The sequence below is a fragment of the Rhinopithecus bieti genome, unplaced genomic scaffold, assembly GCF_001698545.2.
Source record: "Rhinopithecus bieti isolate Rb0 unplaced genomic scaffold, ASM169854v2 scaffold_6513, whole genome shotgun sequence".
NCBI classification, from domain to species: Eukaryota; Metazoa; Chordata; class Mammalia; order Primates; family Cercopithecidae; genus Rhinopithecus; species Rhinopithecus bieti.
The window spans coordinates 2,094,165-2,103,201 of NW_016805931.1; positions in this window are offsets into that span (position 1 = coordinate 2,094,165).

Sequence of the window (9,037 nt, forward strand, 5' to 3'; positions counted from 1 at the left end):
TCTTCCTTTCTTTCACTTTTTCTCTCTCCCCCACCCCTCCCCCTCACCCCCTCCTTAATTCTAGAATAATCCGAGCTCGGGAGCTAATAATTTCATCTACTGTAATGTGACTGATTAATTGCTTAAAATTGAAAAAGCTCCTGAGAGGTTTCTTGTCAGAATTGTTTAGAATCTGTTCTGTCTGATGGGCCCCCAAAGTGCCAATCTAGTTCCCTGAATTAAAGATTTCAGGAGGTCTAATGTTCATATAATTAGCTAAATATGACTCACCTAATTGCCACAAAAGGAGAAATCTTTTGTATCCCCCAGTTAGCCACCAGACCACCAGACCTCTCTTCAGAATTGAATGGTAGAGTTCTCCAAATGACTATAGTTGATTAAGAGTAAGCGGATTTCAACCCCATAATTATTCCACTGCTGAACTTGTTTTACTCCAACATCCATGAAAGTTTTAAACAGCATGAGGCTATTTGTAACATTCATTAATCTTTCATCAGCCTGTGATTTCAGAGGCATGAATTGTCTTTAATCCAAACTGAAATTTTATATGAAAAAAAGCTCATCATCACTGGTCATTAGACAAATGCAAATCAAAACCCCAATGAGATACCATCTCATGCCAGTTCGAATGGTGATCATTAAAAAGTCAGGAAATAACAGATGCTGGAGAGGATGTGGAGAAATAGGAATGCTTTTACACTGTTTGTGGGAGTGTAAATTAGTTCAACCATTGTGGAAGAGAGTGTGGCTATTCCTCAAGGATCTAGAACCAGAAATATCATTTGACCCAACAATCCCGTTACTGGATATATACCCAAAGGATTATAAATCATTCTACTATAAAGACATATGGACAGGTATGTTTATTGCGGCACTGTTCACAATAGCAAAGACCTAGAGCCCACCCAAATGCCCATCAATGACAGACTCGATAAAAAAAATGTGACACATATACACCGTGGAATACTATGCAGTCATAAAAAAGGATGAGTTCATATCCTTTGCAGGGACATGGATGAAGCTGGAAACAATCATTCTCAGCACACTAACACAGAAACAGAAAACCAAACACCGCATGTTCTCACTCATAAGTGGGAGATGAACAATGAGAACACATGGACACAGGGAGGGGATCATCACACACCAGGGCCTGTCGGTGAGTAGGGGCCTGGGGGAGGGATAGCATTAGGAGAAATACCTAAGGTAGATGATGGGTTGATGGGTCCAGCAAACCACCATGGTACATGTATACCTATGTAACAAACCTGCATGTCCACACATGTATCCCAGAACTTAAAGTATAACAAAAAAAAAAAAAAAAAGAAAGAAAAATTTGACATATGTACCAGGTCAATGGTTCTTTGGAATCTGTACCCTGTTTTTCCAAACAGAATCATAGTTATAATAATACATACAACTAAACCTTATGGTGCCCTAACTCTGTGCTAAGCCCTGTCCTACACATTTTAAATGGATTATCTCATCGAATCCTTACAATAGCCCTGTGAGATAGGTAGTATTATCATCTCCAACTCACAGTAAAAAAAAAAAATGAAGACTCAGAAAATTAAACACATCCAAAGCCACAAAGTGGCAGTTTCTGACTCTAGTGCCCTGTTCTTTGCCATGATGCTCAATTGCTAATTTTAATTATAATTGCTAATTCCAGTCATAAATGGGGTCAAACAGGGCTACTCTTAACTGCTTGATAGAGCTACAGTAAATTAGGAAGCATGTCCTTTTCTTAGCAAGCATCCTCCTCTATAATATGTCTTTATTCACTCTCACTTGGAGTAGTCATTAGAAACATATGAGCCAGCTAGTTAATTACTGTCAAGAAAAAAGACTTTATATTTGGCAGAGAATCTGCAATATTCAAGTGGAAGAACACTAATGCCTCTATTGAATCCTTCAGTTCATTTTAGCTACTTAGGGGAGTTTATATCAGGAGGACTACAATCTAGGGCTATGCTGAGGTTTCTTTCTGAAGAATAGCTCATTGGAATGCAGGCTTGATTATAAAAAGCTAGGACTTGAATAATATCGGCTCATTTTTTATTTCTAAGGCTGTTGAATTCCCTTCCAAATTACTTACATCCCTCAATGAAAATTAGGCTCCTTCTAGGCCTGATACTTCATTAACGAGTAAAAAGGCTCTATGTATGTACAAAATATTAACAGCCCAAAAGGAGCTATTTTCACATGGACTCAAGACTCATCTATCAATTTGCTGTGGCAATGTTGGGAGAGCTCATACTCTGGCTGGGTCAAAGGAGGAAGAGGCTGAAGGATATTGACCATATTGAGTCAGGAAACAGCCCAGTTTATTTCAATCCCATCTGCAGTCTTAAATTACAATTTTTACTGACAACATCTCTATTTCAAAAAGACATTTCTCAATAAACTGTAATTCAGACACAATTTGCTTACCAAAGGCCAAATTGCTATCTTGTACCTCTGGATTTGCATAGCACATTTCCATCAGGACCTGAAGGCACTAAAGATAGATTTAACTTGAGAAAGATGATCAGAGGCTTCCTAAAGGTACAGAAAAGTGAGCTTTTTTGATACTATAGCAAAACTCAATAGATAGTAGTTTCCTTAAGATTAGCTGCAATGTGGAATCTAAAACCGTATTGATGAACTTTTTATGGTCCCATTAAAATCCAACAGTCTTATGCACTTCTAATGAATCTTTTACCCATGTTGTCCATGTAATGCTATACACACTGTCATTTGGAAAATGTTTAATTCACTAGTTACGAAAATCTTCCAAATGTTGATACATTAACAATTACAAAAAGTTACATTTGTTGATATATAAAAATCACGCTACCATATAAAACTTGTTAATATAACGTTGATCTCAGAAAAACCTTTAAATATTGGGAAGCTGTTGAACTCATGGTGATGCATGTGAGGTTTTAAAATTCTAATTTTGCTTGAAATCTCAGGTTTTAACACTAATAAAAACACTGTGAGTTGTTTTTCCTAAAGTGACAGCCTTCCTTTGTTCATTTTGGAGAAATGTCTGCCAATACCCACATGTGAATATCTATGCTTTGTCAGTTATTCCTTCAAATAAAAGTGCTGTTCCAAAAATAAAGTTCTAATTCAAACAATTTGCTTACATTCTTTTTTTCAAGACAATATACTTTGATTGACAGCAGAAGTGCTTCATGAAGCAGACTTCCCATATCATTGCACAGAATATTTAAAAATTGCACCAACTGTGTGATGGTGAAAAATACAATGACAACTAGGACAGTTTGGCACCCCGCCTTGATCTGCATGAAAGCATTAGCAGTCATACTCGTCATTGCTTTTGTATCAGTAGTGCCAATGACTATACAGTTTAAAAGGTGAGTTGAGTCTTAGTATTATTAGAAACATGGTCTTTCATGTTGTAGACTCCTGGAAGTGGTCTCAGAGATTTAGAGATGGCCCGGGGTTAGTGGGTCACACTTTGAGAACCATTGGAACAGGTTATAGTTCACATAAAACTGATTGCATCTAAAATGAGTTCTTTTTGAGACAATAACTCTGTAATTCTGTAGTATGATGTAGCCGAGCAGATGGCCTACAAGAAGGAAGACTCTTGACTAAGGATCAAATGTTATGTGTTGAAATGCCATTTTCACTTGAAAAATTGTATTGTTCCTCATGTATGTCATCACATGGTAGATGATACTAACCATTGGTGTGAGGAGAGGGGAGCTGCAGCAGGAGCTCAGGCAGATATGATTGGAAGGACCCAGCAAGTTTCCATGACAGAACTGACTTAGTTGATTGGGAGCCAGTGCCCAATCCCTATACCTGGCAGGCATTAGAAATGCCAGGAGCCACTGGGAGGAAAGAAGGGCCTGGTATCTGGCATTTTAGGTGGCCTGAGGCAAGAGGGAGCTTAAGCAGAGGTTGTTGGCATCTGTGAGTTGGGTATTTCCAATGAGGACATTGTTATGCCAGAGGCCACTGAAGGCCCCTCCCTGTCTCTGTGGCTTAGTTGGCAGGACTTCTTTGTCAGCATCTTTCTCTTTCCCCCAGATCCCTTTCAGCACATACCTCCACGCCCCAGTCCCATACTGACCATGGGGTTTCAAGAGAGGCACAAAGTAGCAGCTCATCCCTTTCCATCCCAAAATCGGACTTCCAGATCTCGAATAAACATCTCATAATTTGGCTCCAAGAATTCATGTTCATAGTATAACCTTACAATCTTTATTTTTGGTGTGAATCACTTATTTTATATTTTTAATAACTCTTATTATTGAGAAGTGACATCTCTCTTTCCATTGATTCTGATGAGATCTTTGTTGCTATTTTGGTAACAAGAAGCAACAGCTGGGGTAGGGGTCATCCAAAGTCTTTTGTGTTGTGTACAAAAAATACTTAAGGGACTCTGTGAAAAAATTCTCCTGCATACCCTACATGATTTTATCTGTAATGTAATATTATTAATATTTGTAAGTAATTCCACTTTACAGATGAAGAAATTGAGGCACCTAAGGTTTAGGTAACAGCTAAAATCAGTGGACAAATATAAGATTTTAATATTCTCTGCCCAATGTGTTTTTTCCTAGGCCAGCAAGTCTGGGGAATTTGAGGACCTAGGCTCATATCCTACCTTCCTATCTAACGCCACCTCCCACCACAGCCCACACAAATAAAAATCAGTCTAATTTTTTTAGTCATATTGCTGATAACATCTGGGATGTTAGTTAAGGAGTGATCGTGACAGTGAATGATGAATAAATTATCAGTCAGCGACAAGAAAGAAAGAAAATAAGTGAAAGTTTACCAGGAAAGCTTTTCCATGGTGCCTTTTAGTTACAGGAGTATATTCTAAATATGCACCGTGTTCTTTTTATAAATATTAAGTATTAGTTGACTCATCCTATCCTACACAGCAGTCTGTAGATACCACCTTTAATAAATGTCTGGAAGCACAGCTTCTAATTTCTTCCAATTTGATTGTTGAATCTACATTAGTATTACAGAAACTACTCTCTAATTTAATACTCATAGAAAAGAATTGCTATTTTGAATTGGTCTGTGACCTCAGTTCCCTTCTTTTCCCTGTCTTTGTTCTGTAAGAAGAGTTTCTCTTGGCTCCTGATTTATAGTACTAAATATACTCTGACAGAACCATAGCTCAAGCCCCGATGTTCTTAAGGCCTAATTCAATTAAAGGTATAAATGATATTAAGAAGCTTCTTGTAGTGCAGAGAACATTTCTGTTGGGTGAAATGTTTTATTGGAACACTAATATTTCTGCCATTGCTTACTGCCATCATTGTTACTGAACCCTCCATTTCTTGTCCAGGTGTTTACCTCATTATGTATATTTGAATTATTGATAACTGATGAGCCCCTCATCACAGCATTGTGATAATGAGGTCAAGATTTCAGATGTATGGCTGACATCTCATTGGTTTCACTCCACTAATCCCCAGCCCCAGCTTACCATCTTGCATTAAGCTTTCCACAGACTCACAGAGTCCTCAGCAAGCAAAATTGACTTGATAAGAATCCCACCCTGCTTTGCCAACTCCCAAAACATTTACTATTGATAGAAAAATCAAAAGTATGATCTAAAGTGCATGTAATTCTTATTATGTCCTGAATTTGTACAGGGTGTTTTCACTAAACTCACGCCTGTAATCCCAGCACTTTGGGAGGCCGAGGCAGGCAGATCACGAGGTCGGAAGATCGAGACCATCCTGACTAACACGAGGAAACCCTGTCTCTACTAAAAAAATACAAAAAAATTAGCCAGGCGTGGTGGCAGGTGCTTGTAGTCCCAGCTACTCGGGAGGCTGAGGCAGGAGAATGGCGTGAACTCGGGAGGCGGAGCTTGCAGTGAGCCGAGATCACGCCACTGCACTCCAGCCTGGGCGACAGAGTGAGAGTCCGCCTCAAAAAAAAAAAGAAAGAAATTAAAGTACTACTAAAGCTATCTTAAATTATCTTAACCAACATTTATTCAGTGCCTATAACGCTCATGACATTGTGCTCACCACTGTGGGGGATATACAAATGAATATGGCCCCGTCTCTACCTCATGGAAGCCTAAAACAGAGGTGGGAAGATAATAATAATTATAATGTGTATGACATTATTGAGCCTTATTATGTTGAAGATACTGTTATATTGTCTTATTTTCTCTAAAACATTATTATTATATTATCTCCATTTTACTAACAAAGAAACAAGCTGAAGAAGAGTAAATTATTTACCAAAAGGGACTAATTTATCAAAAGATATTTATGCTATGACTCAAATTCATGCCTTTGACTCTAAACATTTTAACACTTCACTGAATTTCTATAAAGACTTAAAATGGTAAAACAAAAAAGATAAAAATTAATATATTCAAAAGTTCTTATGCTTTCCCAGTACATTAATACAAGAAAAGTCACAGAAACATAGTAATGCACAAATCCTGTTTTTGTTTTACCTGCACCCATAAGGTGTCTCCCTCTGAAGTGTGCACCCCTTTCCAGTCATTTTGAGAATCCATAAAGGGAGGCAGTTTCATATGAGCTTGCAAATCACTCTATGGGCGACAGACCTCAGGAGGCACCTCACTGAGACTTGATGGAACATAAAGAGTTAGAACTAGACATTAAAAGAGCGGGAGTCCCACCCATCCTGACTGATAAGGTCCCTTAGTAGAAGCTCCAGGACTCTTAGCAAATTTCAGCAACCATTTTTTTTCCATTATCTGTCTTTGACACTTAGAATAATAAGCACCTGGGACTGTGGGAGACACAGAGATTTGCCACCCAAGTACCCTTTGCTGCTAAGTTCAGAAGGAGGAAAGAGGCTATACCACAGAGGAGCACCAAGACCAACCTGGCATGTATCAGCAGGATCCAGGGGAGGATATGCAAACTGACTACTATCATGGCTCCCAAAAGTATGGAAAATACACTGGGCATACTAAGTATGAAGTGGACATGCCAGCATTTCCATGATAGATGTTGGACAAAGGGATTAAGAGTCTCGGGGAAGTAGGAATGCTTGAATGGATCTACTATGATATATATGACCAGAAGATAATTGTTCTATAGCAAAGCCCAGAGGACACACCATTTTTCAAGCCATAAGGAATGCACTACCAAGAAGAATAAAATACTTGGCGGTGGCTCCCCTCTGTGGGCCAGGACTGATGGCAGGAGATACCATCATAGAACTGGGCTTACTGATAGCAAAGGGAATAATAGGACTCCAAACCATAAAGTCCAGGTTGTAGCTTTTAACTGCCAGAAGCCAGAGGTTTACAATTAATACAGGAACCAGCAAGGCTGAGTGAGAATCTAGAGTGTCTAGCTCAGAAAACAGCATCCAAAAGGTCAAAAATAGTAGATAGCAGAGAAGCGCACTACAGGAAAAAAAAAATATTACTTTTTCTGTACAGACAGAAAAAGTCAAGACAGATGGTTAAGAGGCTAAGGGCACTCATCCCAGTAAAGAGGAACACTTCTTGCCCAGTTTCTGGACCTGAGTCAGTTTTCAGATCCAGAACCCACTCATTGAAGATGTGATGAGTCCCCAGGAGTAAGGACCATGCTACACCATTAAGAAGAAAGCGCAATAGCTGGTGAGTCTCCTGAAGTTCTAGTGACAGCATATTCCACATCTAGGGTTACTCTGCCAGCCCATATGCTGGGTGATTAAAAAGGTTACAAGACTTTTGTGTGGTCCAGAAAATAAAAGGACTCTACAGCATATTCAGACTATAGTATAAGTATCCCTGCCACTTGGGCCGTATGATCTGGCAGTCACGATGGTGTTGAAAGTATCAGCGTCTCAGGCCATTTGTGCTGCTATAATAGAATAACACAGACTTGGTAATTCATAAAGAGCAGAAGTTTATTTTCTCACAGTTCTGGTGGCTGGGAATCTAAGATCAAGGTGCCAGCAGGTTCAGTTGTCTGGTGAAGGCTGCTCTCTCCTTCCAAGATGGTGCCTTGTTGCCGCATCCACTGAAGGGGAGGAATATCGTTTCCTCACATGGTAGAAGGGCAAGCTGGCCAAACACCACATAAAGAAGCCTCTTTATAAAAGTCTGTAATCCCATTCCTGAGGGAGGAGCCTACATAATCATCCCTTAAAGGCCCTACCTCTTAATACCATCACACAAGTCATTGAGTTTCAACACTTGAATTTTGGAAGGGATATATTTAAACCATAGCCATCAGTAATGGGAAAAGATGCCATGTAGAATTTACGGCAAGTCTCAGCAGAAGAATTACACTACAGAGCACTGCAGGTGTTAATCCCTCTGTCTCAGTGTCTACCTCCAGACAACCCAACCTGTGATTGGGGTACATGGAATTCTTCCAACATTGCACATGACTAAAATGCAATACAGAAAGAAATTGGGTAAAAATAAAAACTTGATAGGAAGCATACATTGGGTCTATCTACATGATGTTATTTTAAGAAGGGCAATTACCCTCACTAGCAGGCTACTCATTATCTCCCCGTGAAAAATGTTCTGAAATATACTGTCAATATCCACTCCATGTACTTTTCATAGGAGGAAGCCACTGTTCTTTATCTTTCCAAAGTCAGGTAAGACTCAACACTCAAGTACCAGTGCCAAAGCCTGATTTTTATATTCACTGATGAAGATCATCAAGGAACCATAGAATCATAGCATGTTGGACACGGGAAAGACTTTGCAGGTCTTTGCTCTCACTGGTAGAGTTTGATGCACACAGTGGAGCCTTCAAATGCTTGATCATTGTTTTCCTGCCTTCCTCTGGGATTATGGCATGGGACCTTTTCCAGAAAGGTTTCCTCCCCAATAAAAAGATTCACAAGAAAGTAACCCCTCATCTTCTGTGATCTTTTTGATGTCACATTGTCTATTCTTGACACCTAGAACTATGGTAGCCACATGCAACCATGAAGAGAGACATCATGAACATGATACTACACAGTAAAACAAAAGGGTCTGTGTCCTTTGTTACATCATTGAGCTGTTTCTGAACTAATCTCTCAAACAACCCTCAGTCCAGAATTTTTT